Here is an 18697-nt window from a genome sequence, read left to right on the forward strand (position 1 = left end):
GTCTAATGGAGTGCCGAATTGAAAAGGACCTTGAGTCAAAATAATGTGGAAGAGACTGTAAGTGGTGTGGGCAGTCAGGGGAAGGAGAAATTGGCAATGAGTCATTTTCTTCTCTGGACAGAGGATGAAACTGTCAGCGTCGCATAATTTCCCAAGTCTGATGGCGGAGTATTGGACACTCGGTTTCAGGAAGACCTCTTTCCTGCTGTCTCTCTTTTCTTTCCCAGTTTGCTAAAGTTTGTCAAAACTGCTAAGTCAAAGTGAGGATTTCTATTTCGAGACTTTGAACTTGAAGGATTATTAAAGTTGTTGGTTATACGAGAAACTTGTAGGAGGCATTGCATTTTGTCCTGGATGCCTTAAATGGGACGAGACTTGAGTAGAAGTTTGGCCTATTTGTTTCAACCACTTTCAAACTTACTTCATTCATGGGGAGAACATGAATGAACCTGTCTGAGGGTACCTTAGTTTTGCAGGATGAAGAAAGCGAATTAACTGATTTTCCTTAGTAGAAGGAGGAGTTGATAGGGAACAAGAAAACACTTCAGATGAACACAACATTTCTGCTGCTTTTTACTGCTTTGCATCATGGAGCTTACCTGGGTAAATAAACCGATAACTAAACCGAGAACCAAATGAAAAGCCTCACAGGACACTCTTGAAGGTGGGCATAAATGCTGTTTGAGTCCAAGAGAGAGCTAGTAGAAACCACTTGATAGGGAAGCAGAAGCCAGCAAGTTTGGAACCTCATCCAAGTCACTAGGAGAATCCTTCCAGAAGTTTGCACGGAACGTGATCCGTTTTGAGCTGTTTCGGGGGGAGGGCTTTCTTAACTCCAGCTGTGGCACGCAGGTGTTAACAGAGAGCTTCCTTTTATTTCGCCGTGATGACGGGGTGACGTGCGATGCATTAGGAAACCAGCCGTTCCTTTCCTGTCACATCAAGTATCCTACCTGCACTGAACCGTACTCCTCCAGCAGAAATTCCTAGTGTTTGTTGTTCTGACGGCCTGGCAGTCGGAAAGAAGACACGGCTCTTATTTCAAGGTATCGAGAGCAGTTCTCTGGCTCATTTGTTGATAAAGGAGACCCAGTTGAAATGCCAGGAAAAAAAAAAAAAAAGATAAAACACCAGAAATTAGTCGTGCAGCTCCAGTCGGATCACACAACCCAGAGGCTGTTTTCTATACCTGGCAAACTTCTGCTCGCCTCTGTTAGTGTTGTAAGAGAAGCCTTCCTAAGCCCCTCCTAAGTGAGGAACTCCCACTGTGATGGCAAATCACAGTGTTTCTTTTTCCTTGATGCCTTCTTTTCCATGCCTATCCGATCCTCAGATGTGACACATAAACTAAAAGTGGAGTGCACTCATTCTGTCACGTCTGTCCCTCTTGAGGCAGTGAGCTCCTTAAAGGCACGGTCCCGGTCTGTCTTGTTCACCATTATGAACGTAGAAGCCGGTGAGTAGAGTAAGCACCAAGTAAAAACTTGTCCGGTGAATGAATGAATAAGAAAGCACGCTGTATACCTGAAACTAATATAATATGGTGCATCACTTATAACTCAATTAAAAAGAAGAAGGAGGAGGAGAAGGAGGGGGGAGGGGAAGGGGGAGGGGGAGGAGGAGGAGGAGGAGGAGGAGAAGAAGAAGAAGAAGAAGAAGAAGAAGAAGAAGAAGAAGAAGAAGAAGAAAAAGAAGAAGAAGAAGAAGAGGAAGAAGAAGAAGAAAGAGCTTGGTAAACTGCAGTCACTATGAAAGCCCAGGTTAATTATCATAGCAGACACCTCCTTTCTCCCTTCTGTCCTAACTTTTTGGGGGACGGTTTTTTTTTTTTTTTTAGTTCATCTGAGGTATACTTGTCAGTGCTTTCCGGATTCTCAATCTGATTCGCTGTCATTCCTTTTGGCCTCTTTCTGAGACGAGGACCACACTTTGCCCTCAAAAGCGTTACACCCCCACAGTGCCAGGACTGGGTCCCGCCCTCGCTCGGGGCGCCCTTCTGGCTCTAAGAGGGGAAACGTGGCAGCCGCCTGTGGATGATTGGGAAGCAGACAGGGGTCTGGCGTAGCGCTTCAGTCCAACGTGTCTCGTCGTCCCCGAGACCACTCATGTAAGTCCCTGTACCTCAAGCACGCTCCTCGAGAATACGCAAGTCAAAATAATGTGATACTATTGGCCCGGCGAAAGCTGTTCCTGGCTCTGTCCTAAAGGAGGGGAAAAAATCAAGAAGTCCAGGTGTGGAAAACATTAAGGATCAGGATATGAATAGGTCTTTTCTTTAAAAGCAACAAACAAACAAAAATTCTCCAGTCCTTCTCCGGCAGGGCCTCAGCGTGCCTCTTCTGTGTATGTGTGGAAGTGTTATCCTCGGTGGGCGGGAATGGCAGACAGCCAAGTGGAAAATTTCACAGCCCTGCAAACCTCCAGCTCACTAAACCCTGTAAACCAGCAATCGGAGGGAGCCGTGTGGCAGGGACCAAATAACGATGCGCCTGCACATGCCTCAGTCACCCACCTTCCACTCCCCCCTTCCCTTTGCTTCCGGCTCTGATCCAGCCTGCACTTTCTCTCTCTCTCTGAGCCTCCCGACAGCTCTGCTTCCGGTCCTTGGGCCTCCCTGGACCCCTCAATGGAAGGGGAGTTGTAGCACAGCGGCCCGTGCAGACTTTTGCACGTTTCGGTGCCCCAGGGATAGTTGACTGTTGGTGCCTGGCCAAAACTGGCTTTTAAATCCTGGCTCCGAGCTCAGTAACAGGCTTATGACCACTAATAATACTTGGCGTTTACATAGTGCCTTTCTTCCCGGGAACTGTGAGTACTTTGCAAGAGTGATCCTACTGATCTTTGCAACAACCCAGTGAGGTATGAAAACGGCAGAAGGTGATGGTCCTAGCTCCCTCCCTTTTGCAGAGAGTGAAATCAACTGGCATGTTTTGAGGCTGTGTTGCAAATTTGCATCTCAGCTGGGATTGCATCAGAAGTCTCCCAGAATTGTCTTCAACTTTATGGGTGGCAGTGGTGGGGGAGGGGGCGGGGGTTGCGGATAGGGACAGGGCAGGGAGGGTCGCGAGCGACCTGGGGGGAGAAGGCTGGCCAGACCACGCTGTGTCTCCTGGGTCAGGAGCAAAGATACTACATTTCTCTTTGAAGGCAAGGGTACTGGAAAATGGTCTCTGGTGAGCTGTCAGTCTAATTGATCTGATCGCGAGACTTCTTTTGTTGAGATAAGGAGTGATTGGATGATGCATTTACCTTTTTCTTTTTCTTCTTTTCTGCTACTCCCGTGCTAGGTATTTCTCACTCCTCTGGAAGGAAGAAAGAACACGCCTGAGCCGGGAGCACTCCAGCGTCTTGTGGGAAGTCTCCATGGTGAAGGATAAGCCAGGGCTACCTGTGAACAGCGCACAGTGAATGTTGTAAGTTAACCAGAGCGCTGCGGTGGCTTGCCTTGGAAGGTTTTGTGAATCATTGGATGTCACTGAGCCAGGGCGATGAAGGGGTATTAGCATGAGTTCTAAGTGATCATCCAATTAATTTCTTTTTTTAGAAGAGTGGTTCTGTCTTTCTTTGCCTTGAGCCTGTCTTTCTCTCGGCTTCTGTGGGGCACTGCTCATTATCTACGTCTGGTGTCCAAGAGACGAATATAGTGATTCCTTTCGCTGTTGGAACGCCCTTTCTCCTGGTACACTTAACGCAGTGTCAGGTTCAGAGCAAACTCTTTCAACTGGGCTATTACGATTCTTTTAGGTTGGTGGGTAGGGAGTCAAATCCTCTGGGCTAAGGATCAGCAACCGGGATTTCCACCCAGCAATTATGTTTATTTATGTGAAGTTTTTTTCTGGAATGAATTTTTTTTTTCCTGGCTTTCAAAAATCTGAGGTATGCAAATACAGTCGGTGGTTTTTGGGTGCCTCTCTTATTCAAAACGGGCTGATTTACTGGTTGGTATTAAGGTGCAGGGGCAGGATTTGGGGGTTAGTAAAGCATCAGCTGCCGGTTGCTTTTCACGAGAACTTTAGTATCGAGGAGTTGAAGAGATAGCACACTATGGATATCAAGGAGCTTATCCGCCACAAAACTCAGAAATTGGACCAGCTGTGTTGCTTTCTGGAGATTTTACCTCATTGCTAAATTGTGTCCAAAAAAGAAAAGAAAGAAGTTGACAAAGTTTTAATGGGGGAAAGAATACAGCTGCAGGAAACCCAGGATTGGCTGTCAATGTATTGTCTTCAAGTTTTAGAAAACTAAGAACCAGCTTTGACCAGGACTCTGTGTGTGTGTGTGTGTGTGTGTGTGTGTGTGTGTGTGTGTGTAAAATACATACATGCATATTTATATGCATACATATTTAATATATATATCATGTATTTGTGTATATATTAAATATACATAAATACATATATTTGTGTGTATGTATACATCTATAATTTTATATAAGTTTTTAGCTTATTCAAAAAATTTTTTAATGTTTAGTTTTTGAGAAAGAGAGAGAGGGAGACAGAGCATGAGTGAGGGAGGGGCAGAGAGAAGGAGACCCAGAATCCGAAGCAGGCTCCAGGCTCCGAGCTGTCAGCCCAGAGCCCGATGTGGGGCTCGAACTCACAAACCGTGAGATCATGACCCAAGCCAAAGCTGGATGCTTAACTGACTGAGCCACCCAGGCGCCCCTCTTTTTAGCTTCTTAATAATTCAGTCAGGAAGCTTTTCCAGGCATTTTTTTCACCTCTATTTTCCCAGTTGCACAAATGATTTTGAAAGAGTAAGATACTGCAGCGGGAGGAGTGCGTATATCAGGGAGGAAAAGCATTGACACTGAAAAATAAAATTTCCACTGCATTTTTTTTAATTTCATGGTTTTCTGAAAATTTGTATTAAAATAGGCTGCTTTACCCGTATTTCCTCAGAGTTAAATAGTCCTGTTAAAATAAGCTTATTAAATTTAAAATCTCCCAGTGCCACATGTCACTGGTGGAAAACACTGGAGTTTTAGTGTGTTAGCATTTTGTGCATGTGATCATGCTGGTTCTGGTGGAAGTATATAGCTCCCAGAGTCAACAGACCCGAACTCGATTCCTGGTCCTATGGTTCATGTCAAGAAAGTCTGAAACCTTTGGCAAGTCACTACCCCCCATGAAGTGTTATTTTGTTAAGTCTATATGTTACTCTTTTATTTTGTACATCTATATGCAACAACAAATAACCTGTTAATGGATAGGTTGACATCTTCGTTTGGGGTCCCTGTAAGGGGCACAGTGTTGTGTAAGGCACTTGAATACTTACTAAAAAATCTCTCTTATTGTAAAAATTTCTGTCACTGTTGGGGTACCTGGGTGACTCAGTCGGTTGAGCGTCCGACTTCGGCTCAGGTCATGATCTCGCGGTTCGTGAGTTCAAGCCCCGCGTCGGGCTCTGTGCTGACAGCTCAGAGCCTGGAGCCTGCTTCCCATTCTGTGTCTCCCTCTCTCTCTGCCCCTCCCCTGCTCATGCTCTGTCTCTCTCTGTCTCAAAAATAAATAAACATTAAAAAAAATTTTTTTTAACTTTCTGTCACTATTAAGGAATCATTTGGATCCTAGAGTAGTAGTGCATTTTACTAGAAATGATCTTCCCAATCAGGTGGCCTTGAGAATACACTTTTGGTGACTTCTTTATCTCTGGTGACATTTTAGAAAGCATTTTCATCTCAGGAAACAAGTGTCTTATGGAAAAAACGCTCTAGGTTTCAGGTTGCATTTAAATGAATAAATGCAGATACTAAAATCAAAATAGCTTTTGTTTCAAATCTGGTGGGTTGTTTTTTTTTTAAACCGTTGCTTTGAAATGCTCATGTGATACCCTGTCAAACCCCAAACATTAAATGAGGTTTTCAAAGAAGTTCTGAAGTGTAAACTTGAAGATGCCACATGGCCAACTAAAGTAATTTTAAAATCCTTCTGTGAAGGGAGTGTGTTGAGAGAAAGGAAGAAAGTACTAAATTCTAGTGAACTCCTTCGGAGCTTAGGACTTCCTCTTCCAGACTGCATTTGCTTTGTAGGGAGTGGCAGGGGGGCAGGGTCCCAGTTTTCTCAGCAAGTTGTGAAATGAGTCATCTTGGCCATTAGTAATCTTTTAGGATCCTAGGGCTTTTTTACATTGAGTTCATACTTTGGGGTCCTTGGGGTCCGAAAGCCTATGCCGTAGGGAAGGCAGGAGATTTTCAAAGAACGTGTGCTCGCGCATAGATGGTGTCGGAATGTAGAGAAACATTGGAGGAACTGTCATAGCAGCTATTGGAATGGGTGGCTTCTGTCCTCAGAACTCCTTGCAGATTGCACCACAAACATATTGCCTCTGCAGGACCCCTCGGCCTGTTGCCACTAACTGCCTCTCAAATCTGCCACCGTCTTTCTGGCAGATGAACGTCGCTCCTGGAGGTGTCTCAGACTGTGGTATCTTTGTACAAGAAGGGGACGGTAAGGAAAACTTACCTACGGGTCAGGAGATCCGGGTTTTCTGCATGATGTTGCAGTTAACCTTGGAACTTTGGAACTCCTAGAGCCCCAGGGGCCTGATTTAGGAGGAGTAACATGAGAAAGTTGAGTTAAGTGGCCTCTGGTGGTTCTTCCTGCCCTACATGTCACGTTGCATAATGTATCAGCTTGGAGGAGGCAGGCTGGACGTTGCTTTTACCCCGTTTGGCTTCTAAAAGTCAATGATTTGGCACGACTTCAATTTACAACCGCTTTTTTTTTTTTAAGTTTATTTCTTCATTTTGAGAGAGAGAGAGAGAGAGAGAGAGAGAGCACAACTGGGAGTGGCAGAGAGAGAGGGATAGACAGAATCCCAAGCGGGCTCTGCTCCATCAGTGCTCAAACTCACGAACTGTGAGATCATGACCTGAGCGGAGATCAAGAGTCAGGTGCCTAACCAACTACACCACCCAGGTGCATATAACTGCTTTATAAAATGTTGAGCATAATCTTATGGCAAAAAACCCACGATAGATAGATAGATAGATAGATAGATAGATAGATAGACAGATAGAGTGTGAGTTTGTCATCATCATGACATCCTTTCCACAGGACCCTCCCAGATACCATAGGACAACTCAAAGGTGTTCATTTGAGTGCCTTCTAAGAGTACAGTTTTAGTCATTTAAATCAGTCGTTTAAATTAAATTTAGTCATTTAAATTTAAATTTCGTCATTTAAACCACAAGTCATTGGTTTTTTTGAAAATTAAATACGAGCCACTTTTGAAACTAAGTTTTTAAAAACTGTCCCCCTCCACTCAAATATTGCTTTGCGTACATGCAAGGAGGCAGTGCTGATCTCTATTTCTTTCTTAAGCTTTTCTGCTTCTCGAGTTACCTTTCAGAGCAGCCTCTCCTGACCTGTGTAACACCCACCTCGTCCCTCTGTGCTCGCTAGCCTACTTCATTTTCCTTTGAATCACCTATGTATTACATATTTACTTGTTAATTGTCCATTTCCTCAACCAGACTGTAAGCCCCATGAAAGCAGGGATATTATTATTATTATTATTATTATTATTATCATCATTATTATCAGATGGATCCACAACACCTGTGGCTGCGTACTGAGCGGGTACTCAGTAAATAGTTGACTGAATGTCTAAGGAAAGTGTTAGTTACCCCTTAGAAAAGGGAATATAAACACGGTTCTCATGAGACTTGCTTGCATCTGATAGTCGTTTCATCATGTTAGGGGGGTGGCCTGGAGAGATCATCTATTTTCTTTTCCTTAGAAATAGACACTAAATGTCTGTGATGGGTATAAGTAAATGTGGGAAAGGAAACAATTTGTTTTAAAAAATGTTTTATAGAACTATCAATAGAGTTTGGGGATTTTCTGATACTTAAAAAAAAAAATCCTGCATGGTGCTGCACCTTGTGTATTTCCTGTCATTTTCCATTTGAGTGGTTTGCTTCATCAGTTGTGTTTGAGCCGCCTGACCTGGCTTTCTGTGAATGGTGGCGGTTTTGTCTCTTACCGTCACACCATTTCATTACCTTCGATGCTTACACTTGTTCCCAAAGCGGGAGCCAGGCTTGAAGGACAGGATCTACCTAAAAAGAAACTCACCGTTTACTGAATAGCATCATTTACATTTCCTTCACTTCTGGATGATGCACAAATTGGGTCAAGGAAATAGTATGCCTATACCAGTTAGGTCCATCCAACGGCTCCACGGTGTGAGAAGGGGAATTCACAAAGGCTTTCTTAGGGCGGCATCATCCTACATGGCTTTTGAGGGTGACAACAACAAAGGCTTCTTGGATTTTTGTGTGTTTCTTGACCCCTTTTGCAAAAGAACTTCTGAGTGCAAGAGTTACGTTTTTCCTCGGAAGAAACAGGAGGGCCAAAACAAACACCTGTGTGCCTACTTAGACAGCATTATGCTGTCTTCCTAAGCTTTGAAAAACGGCAGCTGAATTTCTAATCCCCAGAGTGAGAGAATTACATACACACGCTCTGATAAGAGTGATTTGGGAATTTCCCACGTGTCTGTCAATTTGTACCTTTTAGATTTGCCATCTGTGACACCAAATTCTCTAGCACTATCATAAAAAAGAAAAAAAAAACCCAAACCCTGAAGTAGATAGGGGGATCAGGGGAGAAGGGGAGATTTTGCTGTGAGAGTAATGAGAAGCCCCTCTCGATGCTTTTAGTCCTTGCTCTGGACGGTCCTGGGGATGGGAGTGCATGTTGTGAAGGCTCTGACTGAGCCATTCTGTGCAAGTACTCGGGGCCATCTTGTGTGGCCTCGGGTCTCCTGGCGTTTTCAGCCTTACCCTTTTCTTTGCACTTCTCAGACTTCCTTTAACCACGTCTTAGTGGTGGTGTCACTAGTTCCTGGCCATTGCCCCTTCGGCAGGCCCTTGGAGCGACTGCTTCTGAGAGTTGATGTCAGAGGTGCTTCCTGAGGCCTTGGCAAAGTCCAGCACGTTCCAGGCAGTCCCCTTCCCCTTGGCTTCATTTTCCCCCAGCCCTCAGCCTCCCCCCTCCCGGCATCTCTGCATCTCGGGAAGGAGAGGGAGATACACAGGACACCCAGACGTTGTGGAAGCAAAAATAAACGCTCGTGCATCTTCCACAATATTCGTGCTCTGTTGGGGAAAGGACACGTCCACGACCTGGTGAGGCTGCTTTCCAGCCGAGTAGTGCTGAGGTTAAAAGGCTTTGTGTTCTCTTTAAGATTGGAATTCACTAAATAAAGGATACTTATTAAAAGACTGCTGCGTGCCGAGGTGTGCTGAAGTCCGTTAGGGAAACAGTGATGTGTCATCGATATTTGCTGCTCTCGGAGACTTTGCTGACGGAGCCCTGGGTGGGGGGCTATGGACTTGGCATGGGAGTCAGGTGCCCCAGAAGGGATGGTGGGTAAGGGTGTTCAGAGCTGGGTTTTCAGGGAAGGCTTCAAGCACTGATGCACATCAGAATTAGACCTTGAAGCAAAGGCAGGACTTTAGCCCGATGTCTGTGTGTGCTTTGAGAAGGCAAGGGAGGGAGAGCAGATACAACTAGTCTCTTACTTACCTGCTCCTGCGTCTGGGCAAACGAGACTTCATGGTCAGAAAGTTCTCTCCATCAGAAACGATGTTGTAAGACAGCCAACAAAGACATAGAGTGGGGATTTCTAGCATCAGAGAACCATTCTCCTTTAGGATCAGTCTTAGATGTTTATTTGCAAAAGCTGAAGCAAGCCCTCGGGTCACTTAAAGAAATGATGCCCTTCAACCCAAGTAAGTATAGTGTTTTGAACTTGAACTTGAAGACAGAAACCACACCCAGAAGTAAAAATACTTCTCGAGGGGTGTTTTTTGAAGCACCCACTGGTGAGGAATCCTTGTGCACCAAAGCAGTGACTAGCTAGTGGGGCTGTCCCAGGAGGGAAATAGCCTCTGAAAATTCTTTCAGATAGAGATCAAGCAAGTCCCATGTTCCTGGACATCTCCGAGGTTGATCGGATCCATCATCTTTGTTAAAATATGACTGATGTTACTTATTTCTTACACACTATATCATACCTTAGACTTTGAACCCCTAAAAGAGTGTTGTTTTCTTTTGCTTCCCTACAGAAAAGTGAGGTGCAAACAGGAACAAAATAACATTGTTTTGTCAGAAAGCCCGAACAAAACCTATTGGTTCTTTCTCACCAGCAGAGATTGTTCCTTGGGACCGATGTCGAGAAAGACCAAGAGAAAGATAACTTTGTTCTTTTAATTCTCCCCAGTTTTTCACTTTGGTAAAACAATCATTTGTCAAGTACCAGAAAATCATGTAACCACTCCCCTGATGAATATTCATGTTAAATTTCAAGTGGTAGCTATACAGTAAATCGTGCTAAGTGGAATCTTATGGAAAGAATTGACTCATCACCTGTACCTCTTGAACATTAAGCTAACTGTTTGCAGGCACCTAAATACATATGTTTGCCTGATTCAGAAAAAGTAATTTTCAAAAAGTATAAAATGCTTTTTAGGGGTGTCTGGGTGGCTCGGTCAGTTAAGCGTCCGACTTTGGCTCAGGTCATGATCTCACGGTTCATGGGTTCGAGCCCTGCGGCAGGCTCTGTCTGTGCTGATGGCTCGGAGCCTGGAGCCTGCTTCGGATTCTGTGTCTTCCTCTCTCTCTGCCCCTCCCCCACTTGCTCTCTGTCTCTCTCGCTCTCTCTTTGGAAAATAAATAAACATTAAAAAAAATTTTAAATGCTTTTTAGGTGGCGTAGTAAAATTCATTGTTTGAAGCCTATGTTGGAGGAAGTTGGTTTTTCAGTCTTTTTTTTTTTCTATTTGTGCTTATGTTCTAAAATGACTTAAGTAGAACCCCTCCCCCCATGGACATTTTAATGGGATACAAGTGGCAATCTTTTTAGAATCTTCCATTTCTAAAACTCAGGCAAGTTCTTGTCACCCTTTGGACTCTAAGCCATCTTCTTCCATGTAGAAATTCCACGTCTTTCCCTGTGTCTTTACAACACACATCTTGCTCACCATCTCCCTTCTGGCCTCAAGTGTCGGGCCAGGATGAGGCTTGTCCACCATGCCGGCCAAATTCCCTGCAAAGGACCCTTGCACGAGTACCTGGACCTTTCAGCCTGCACACGGCCGTCCTCGTGGACTTTGAGACGCTGCACTCTGTGCATCTAGAAATGAAAACAGTCTTGCTAGAATAGTTTTCTAAAATTTCCGTTAGTTTGCTCTTCATTTCATTTTCCTTTTTTTCTTCGCCAGCCTTTGTAGTTTGCATAGAACTGAAAAATTGTAATTTCTCCAGGGCTAAAATCCAAGACTTTAATAGGCAGTCTTAATGCCCTGGGCTTCTACGAGTTGCTACCCGTTATAAGCATTGTAAAACTGACTCTGCGGAACAAAGAGAGCTGGGCACAAAGACTGCTCCCTTCTTCTACCATGGCAAGCCCTAGTTTTCCAGTCTTCTTTGCCTTTTCTTCTTTGTTCACCAAGAAAAGGGGGCACGAGATTAGGATGTTATTGTTCAGAAAGGGGACAGCTGTGGCCTGTACAAACAGATTTCTTTTCCCTTCCTTTTGGCAACCTCAGTCACTCTACCTGTTTTCTGGGTCTCACGCTTCTGCTTGTGAACAAGCTCCCTTCCCCCGTTTTCAGGACACTGAGAAATTCACCATACAAATGTCCGTTGGTGACTGACTGCGTATCTACCGGCTCCCATAATTCATAGTAGAGTCATTCGGCCTTTCTGTGAAGTGAGTTTCTTGCCCCTACTCTGTCACCAGCACACGGGGCACGAGTGCAGATGAAAAGATAGCATGTCAAGGTGAGGGCGATGGGTCCTGTCAGCCTGTCGCTCCCTTTAGTAGAGATGTGAATTATGATAAAGTTGGAAGAGTAAAACCTTTCGGTTTGATGGTTGCTATTTTTTTTTAATGTTCATTTATTTTTGAGAGAGAGAGAGAGAAAGAGAGTGAGCAGAGGAGCAGCAGAAAGAGAGGGAGACAGAGAATCCCAGGCAGGCTTTGCGCTGTCAGCACAGAGCCCGACCTGGGGCTCACACTCACAAACGGAGAGATCGTGACCTGAGCCGAAGTCAGATGCTCAGCCGACCGAGCCACCCAGGCACCCCAAGGTTTGACGATTGCTTATTTTTTAAGAAACTGGGTATGGCAGATGATACCCAATTAGGCCTCATGGACCTCCTGCTTCATATGTTTGTTTTCACAGCCTACCTAGATTCACAGTAGGCTCTCTTGAGTTTGTTGTTGTCAGTCACAGAGGTAGGCATGACTGTAAATGGTAATAACTAAGGAAAGGCTAGAGATGCCTTGGGTTCAGTCCAGGAGCGGGAGCATCAGGCTAAGAATGGACATCTGGGGTCTCCTCCCATTCCCGCCCCTCTGCGACCATGAGCAAGCGTTCTCTGTGCCTGTATTTCCTTGTCTTCCAAAGGAAGATAGTTATCACTCCCACTCAACGGTATTAGACTTAAAGGTATTATTCCAAATAAGAGACATTTGGAATCCTATTTGGGTTCAAATCCCAGACGTGCCACTCATTAGCTGTGTGTCCTTGGGAAACTGCCCAACTTCCCCGAGTCCTGTTCCCCTTTCCTTTAAAATAGTGTTGGTCAGACCCACCTTGCAAGATTGCTGAGAGAATTAAATGAGATAACATGTTGTTTTGGCCCAGTGATTGCTCCCTAGTAACTGTGCCAGCTGTAGGATGATAAACTTCACAGAAGAGAATTTATCATGATGTGTTGCTGAAATGAACAGGTAAAGAACTACCATTTGCTGGTCTCTTTGTCGTAGAAATGGTCCTTCTGCAATATCAATTGTCATTAACCGTCAATGTCGTTGCATTGATAGTGAAATCAGTTATGTATTGTTAAAACCTTCTGCTACTTTGACATCTATGGTAGATTAGTTACGATGGTGTAGGTGATAACACTGGTCAGATTTATCCATGTGCATATCTGCTGAGGGCCCTTGGAATTTTAGGTGATTTTTTTCATATTAGTCAAACTGAAAGGCCCAGTAGGTTTGGAAGATATGATAGTCTCGTCTATAAAAAGAGTAGGGAGATTCCCAAAGGCTGTTGAGATGAGTGAAACTCTAAAAAAGAAAAACATTATTATATATTTTTGTGTAGTTACCATATCTAGGTGCTGGTAGGTAAAAATGACCTAGTGCAGTTCTTTTGAGTGCAAGATAGAAAAATCCAGAAGATAGATATACACGTCCCTGTCTCTTCTTTCAGCAAATGTTTGCTGAGTGTGTGTTCTAAGGAGGACATCCGCAATGGCTGAAGGAGCTTTCAGTTACTAGGAGGGATGAGAAGATAGGCAACCACTTTATACTGTTGCAAGTATAAAGTTCCATCAGTGGTACCCACGGGATGCTATGGATACAGACCAGTCTGGCAACTTCCGGAGTCAGAGAGGCCTTCATCCTCAGACTTGAAGAATGGGCGGGTGTTAGGCAGGAAACAAAGAGAGTGTATTGGTATGTACATACTGTGTAACAAACAACCCCAACATTTAGTGGCTTCCTACAACAAACATATTTCTTGTGATGCTGCATGTCAACTGGGTGCTTCTAGTCCAGCCCACTTGGCTCGGACTGGTTGAACCGTGATGACCTCATCCCGACGTCTAGCTGCTGAAGGAGAGGCAAGCTTCATCTGGGATGGCTTGTGCCTGCTCCACGTGGCCTCTCATTCGCCAGCGCGCCGGTCTGAGCTTCTTCATATCGCGATCTCAGGGGTCCCAAGGACAGCAAGAGAGGACAGACCCCAGCACACAAGTGCCTTTCAACCTCTGCTGGCAAGAGCCTTGCTCATCTCCCTTTGGCCAAAGCCAGCCGCCTAATGAGCCCAGATTCAAGGGAGGAGGGAGACAGCAGCTTTGTTGCATGGTGGACAATGTGCGATGAGCTCAGGGGTAAGGAGAGAAGCTGGTGCATTGGAGCCACAACTAACTAATCCAGAGTGGCTAAAGCAGAGCCGGCCAGAAGCGTCAGGCTAGGAGGCCAGACCGTGAAGTGCCTTCTCAGGAAGCTCTGCCGAGATGCTGGGAGTCTGTCTGGAAGACCGGAGAAGAGTCGTCGAAGGATTTTAATCAGGATGTTGACCCAGTCAATAAGATCGACAAAAACGTGGTTGGATGGCAAAAGCCTGAAAGCATTTCTTAGCCCGGACAATTGAGGGGCGTTTCCAAAAAGATGTCCCAGGTGTAGCTCGGGGAAGGCAGAAGTGCTACAGCTGAGAGCTGGTTCCAAGTTGACATATGCTTTCTAAACAGTGTGACCAGACAAAGGGCGGCGGTTCTCCAAGGTAGGTCCAGGAAGACAGAGGTGCAGGTCATGAGCCCTAGACGTATGAAGTCTGCACAACTCAGAACACCTTGAGGGAGTTAGATCTTGCTGGCAGCACTTATCACATCAGCCACTCACTGGCGTGCTCCCGCCAGACCCCTGTGGACTGGGATTCCCCAGTATCTGCCAGTGGGTTTATTGAAAGACCGTCTCTGAAAGTGCCGTCTCCTGGCGGGCGATTTTACGACGTCACCCCCGTTGAAGACTCTTCTTTCCAACAGGTCTCCCAGCGACCCCAACATAGACAGACAGTGTGTTCCAAGGGCCCTCGGGCACTGTAAAAAAATCCTTCTCTGCCCTCTGACGGGACCAGGTCTCACCCATTAATTTCTAGAACTGACCTTTTAACTGTACTATGAAGTGTAACTCTTTATAACTGCTAAAATAGAAACGACTGTTTCATTTCACTAATTCGAGTCACCGAGAGTGAGAACTTGTGGTTTTTCACCGATACGTTCGGGGGCCAGTTTGTTGTCACTGAAGGTGCCCGATATCAGGGTGGGGTGGGGACGACGGGATGTTTCAGGCCTCCGACGGTAACTCAAATGCTGAAAGTAATTATCTTTTATAGGTAAAAAGTGGGGAGAGGGGCGCCGAAATGTGCACGAAGGAGACAATAATTTGCCATGTTTTCTTTCAAACTTTTCAGTAAAAGAAGAAAAAAATAATAATACAGAAGAGTGTAGGCAGGGCGGTGCAGGCTGCCACAGACGGTCTGTGATTTCTTCTGTCCTTGCGTGATGGACAGCATCCTTAACCATATAACTGAGAATACTTGGAAAATGAGGGGCTAGAGGAAGACAGGAAGGCAAACTGAAAACCCAGAATGTGATCCGGTGAGCTGAGTCCCGTGTCCTCCCCATTTAAAGGGTTCCAACAGCCTTTTATAAATCACCTTCCGGTGAGGACCCTTGGCCATATGAGCTCTTCATTTCGTGCTCACCGATAGGGGAGCGTCATGTCAGCATCGACTGCAGTCGGGGGGCACTGCTCTGCACGGCCGCGCGGTTTAGCGCCTGTACGTGCCAGCTGTGACTGGCAGGCACTGATACCTCAATGGGATGTATTTTCAAGGACAGGAAAGGGTTTGAGGAACCCCAGCGTTGGGTCAAAGGCCGAAGGCATTTTTTTTTTTTTTTCCTGCTGAGAAACAGCAAGCGTGTTAGGTGTTTGTATCAGAGTCTTAGTCAAACAATTACATGGAGGACTGATAAAGAAACGTGCGGCGGGAGACCTTGTAATTTAAAGGGCCCAGATTTGGCGAGCGGCATACTCACGTGACATAGAAGTGAAAACATGGCATGTTTCGGAATCCCTAATCCTGCCTATTTGCTTTAATAGCAGATCATCGCATAAACACTGACTCGTTGCGTTTGACACTAAAAGAAAGATTTGGTGCATTGTGCTCCGTCTGGTCCGGCTTCCAGCACAGAGACTAGAAGAGTACCCGTGAAAGAGAGAGCAGAACAGTATGGGTGACCGAAGGAACATCCAACTCCCATGCTTCTTCTGTACAGAGCCGTGACCGTATATGAGGTTTCGCCTGGACTGTTAATCCAAATAATGTGTTTCCCTTTATAAATATGTATTCAGTCCGTCCTGGAGTATATAGAGTATAGAGGAAGCAAATAGAATCTTATTTTTGAAAGCGGGGTGATGATGCAGGTGTGTGTACATTCTGCCACCTGTGTATTATTCCACTACGTTCTGTCAGCTTCTTTCCTTACCCACCTGTGCTTTCTATGGTACTTTAAGTGATGGGGCCACGCTGATCCACGGGAGACCAGAGTAGTGCACAAGGAAGGTCAGCACTTTGATCAGAACCACGTCCTGTTATTTATTATTTAGAAATGTTAATAATACAGTGAAGTCGGGCTGAGTGGGACTTTTTTCAAAGATACCCTGGACTGCCTCTTGGGTTAATGCACAGAGGCAGTCATTGTAATCTCAAGCCCGGCAGCCGGGAGGCTTGGGATGACTCCAGAGAACATGGCAGCCTTGTGCTCAACTAGCTGTCTAGTCTCACTCTGTAATCCGGCCACAAGGATCGCCGTGAGCTGCAGTTTTCATTTGACATAAAAGGCCCTCCGATCCGGTCTGTCTGTCTCATCGGTACATCATTCACAGACCTGGAGTCTTCAAGCTTCGCCTACTTGCTGCAGCGAACTCAGAAGTGCAAAGCTCTGGAGACCTGTGTCTTTACTTATCCCAACTTGATCTTAAATTTGACTACCATATTTCAGTTGATGAAACTGAAAACTCAGATCAGTTTCTGTGATAAAATAGGTCACCATGGTCGAAAATATGGGGCGGAAGTTGTGTTGATCTTCTGATAAAACTCTAGGTGTTAAGTCATACCTTTTGTTTGTTTGTTCGTTTGTTTGTTTTTATTGCTGGGGATCTTTCAGATGGAAGGGTGAGTGTCCGAATGAGGAGCCACAAATTGTATGAAAACCCATGGCAAAAGGTCATGTATGGTGTGGGGAAAATTTCCAAGTAGGCACAATCTGATCTCAGCGGTTCTAGAGTCTGCAGTCAGTGTTACATCTTCCTCTTCTCCTTTTCAGACCTAACCCGGCCCCTCCCCTCAAGTGCCTGAAATCAGTTCATGTACCTGGGTTGACCTGTGGAGAAATCACACATGAAGCTGATAGGGACTTTGGCCAGGATATTTGCATTCTGCAAGGGCTTGGGGACCTAAAGGTTGAGTTTGTTTAATGCAGGAATTTCAGCCAGTCCTGGAGGAAATCTTCTGGGTATCATTTGTTTCCAACCTATTATGAAGCAGGCAGCTCCCCACCTGATCAATACGTATACTACCCATTCTGACTTCTATACTATCACTCTTCAGATAAAATAACTAATAACTTAATAATAATTTCATTTATTTATTTATTTTTGAGAGAGAGAGAGAGAGAGCAAGAGCAAGCAAGCGGGGAAGGGCAGAAAGAGGGAAAGAGAGAATCCCAAGCAGGCTCTGTGCTTGATCTCGTGAATCGTGAGATCATGACCTGAGCCAAAATCAAGAGTCAGATGCTTAACCGACTGAGCCACCCAGGCTCCCCAGGATGTCCTTCCTTTTTAAGGTTGAGTAGTATTCCACTGTATGGATAGACAGACCACATTTGGTCCATCAGTGGACACTTGGGCTGCTTCCTCTCTTTGCTGCTGTGAACATGTGTGTGCAAATATCTGCTCAAGACCTCCACCGGCTTCCTTTTATGTGCTTGCTGAATGCAACTGCTCGAAGGAGACACATACCTACCCTCTTTGAACCCTTTCTTATGATAGAACGAGGTAGACCTTCCGCCTGCTGACCTCACGTGAAGTATCTTCTTGGCCAGTCTCTTACCGAATACCTGAAATGCCACCGGTCCTGGTCTTCAAGTATTGACCAAAACTCCCTGTTGTTTTCTATCAAAATCCTAATGATACAGTGGCAGAGGCCACTGGTAAGATAGTCTCACCTTGGTGTGAATTAGTTTAGTCGGATCCTCTCTTAGGAATTTCCTCTGCCCACCCCGCCCCCGCGGTTTGCTCCTTATTTATAGCCTTGCCTTATTTCTGCAAGTGTCACAGCCATATTAAAATTGCTTATTTACAGTTTGTCTCTTCTGTAGAATAGAAATTTCTTAAGGACAGGACCCTTGTCCGTTGTTCGATGTTGGTTTTTCAGGCTTCGGTAAAATGTCACACACAGACAGCTCTAAATAAACCATTCATTCATTCATTCATTCATTCATCAGATCTTTTTTTGACTGCTCACTCCGTGTCTGTGATTGAACCTTAAAAATGCTGCCTTTCTAGAAGTTTTGGGTAGCCAAAGAGCAACTTTATCCACTGCACAGGTTTGGCAGATTTTAGAAACCTTCAGATCAACCTTCCTGCACTTGTAGGTGCAAAGCCTTCGTCTAGAAGCGAGGATCCACCTCTCATGTAGTTTTCTATCACCAACCTACCTAGTTGTTTGTGCTTCTGCTCAGAAGAAGCATCAGTCTAAGTAAGTTTCTGTTCTTCTGTTCAAAAGTAAGACAACAAGATGGCCATCTATGTCCCCTCTACCTTCTAGAAGTGACTTCTAATGGACTATGCTTCCCCCTTGCCGCTGAAGGACCGTTTGGTATGCATTCTTAAGTAGCACGGAGCTTCTGGGTGCTCTGAATTGCAGTATTTCCGACATCAGTCACATACATCTTATAAACGCATACATCCACTTAGCATGTTGCTAACCTCAGTCCCCTCAGAAAGGGCACGAAGGTTTGACTGCTTCGGTTAATATGCTCCTCTGGGTTGATTTGTAACTGTGTACGTCCATGTATGTTAGCAACTCATGGCCCAGGGGTAACAT

At 45.1% G+C, this 18697-nt stretch overlaps 1 protein-coding gene across 10 annotated transcripts in view; it reads left to right on the plus strand.

Annotated features, from left to right (window-relative positions):
* ATXN1 (ataxin 1) overlaps positions 1-18697 on the plus strand; it is a 416021-nt gene that overhangs the window by 253250 nt on the left and 144074 nt on the right. For all 10 annotated transcript variants that reach the window (XM_053904879.1, XM_053904881.1, XM_053904877.1 and 7 more), the window contains one exon: positions 3288-3413. The gene's annotated coding sequence lies outside the window, so the exon portion shown is untranslated. The remainder of the gene's footprint in view (positions 1-3287; positions 3414-18697) is intronic.

This window comes from Panthera pardus, unplaced genomic scaffold (genome assembly GCF_024362965.1).
Source record: "Panthera pardus isolate Hobbes unplaced genomic scaffold, ASM2436296v1 HiC_scaffold_17, whole genome shotgun sequence".
In the NCBI taxonomy this organism is placed as follows: Eukaryota; Metazoa; Chordata; class Mammalia; order Carnivora; family Felidae; genus Panthera; species Panthera pardus.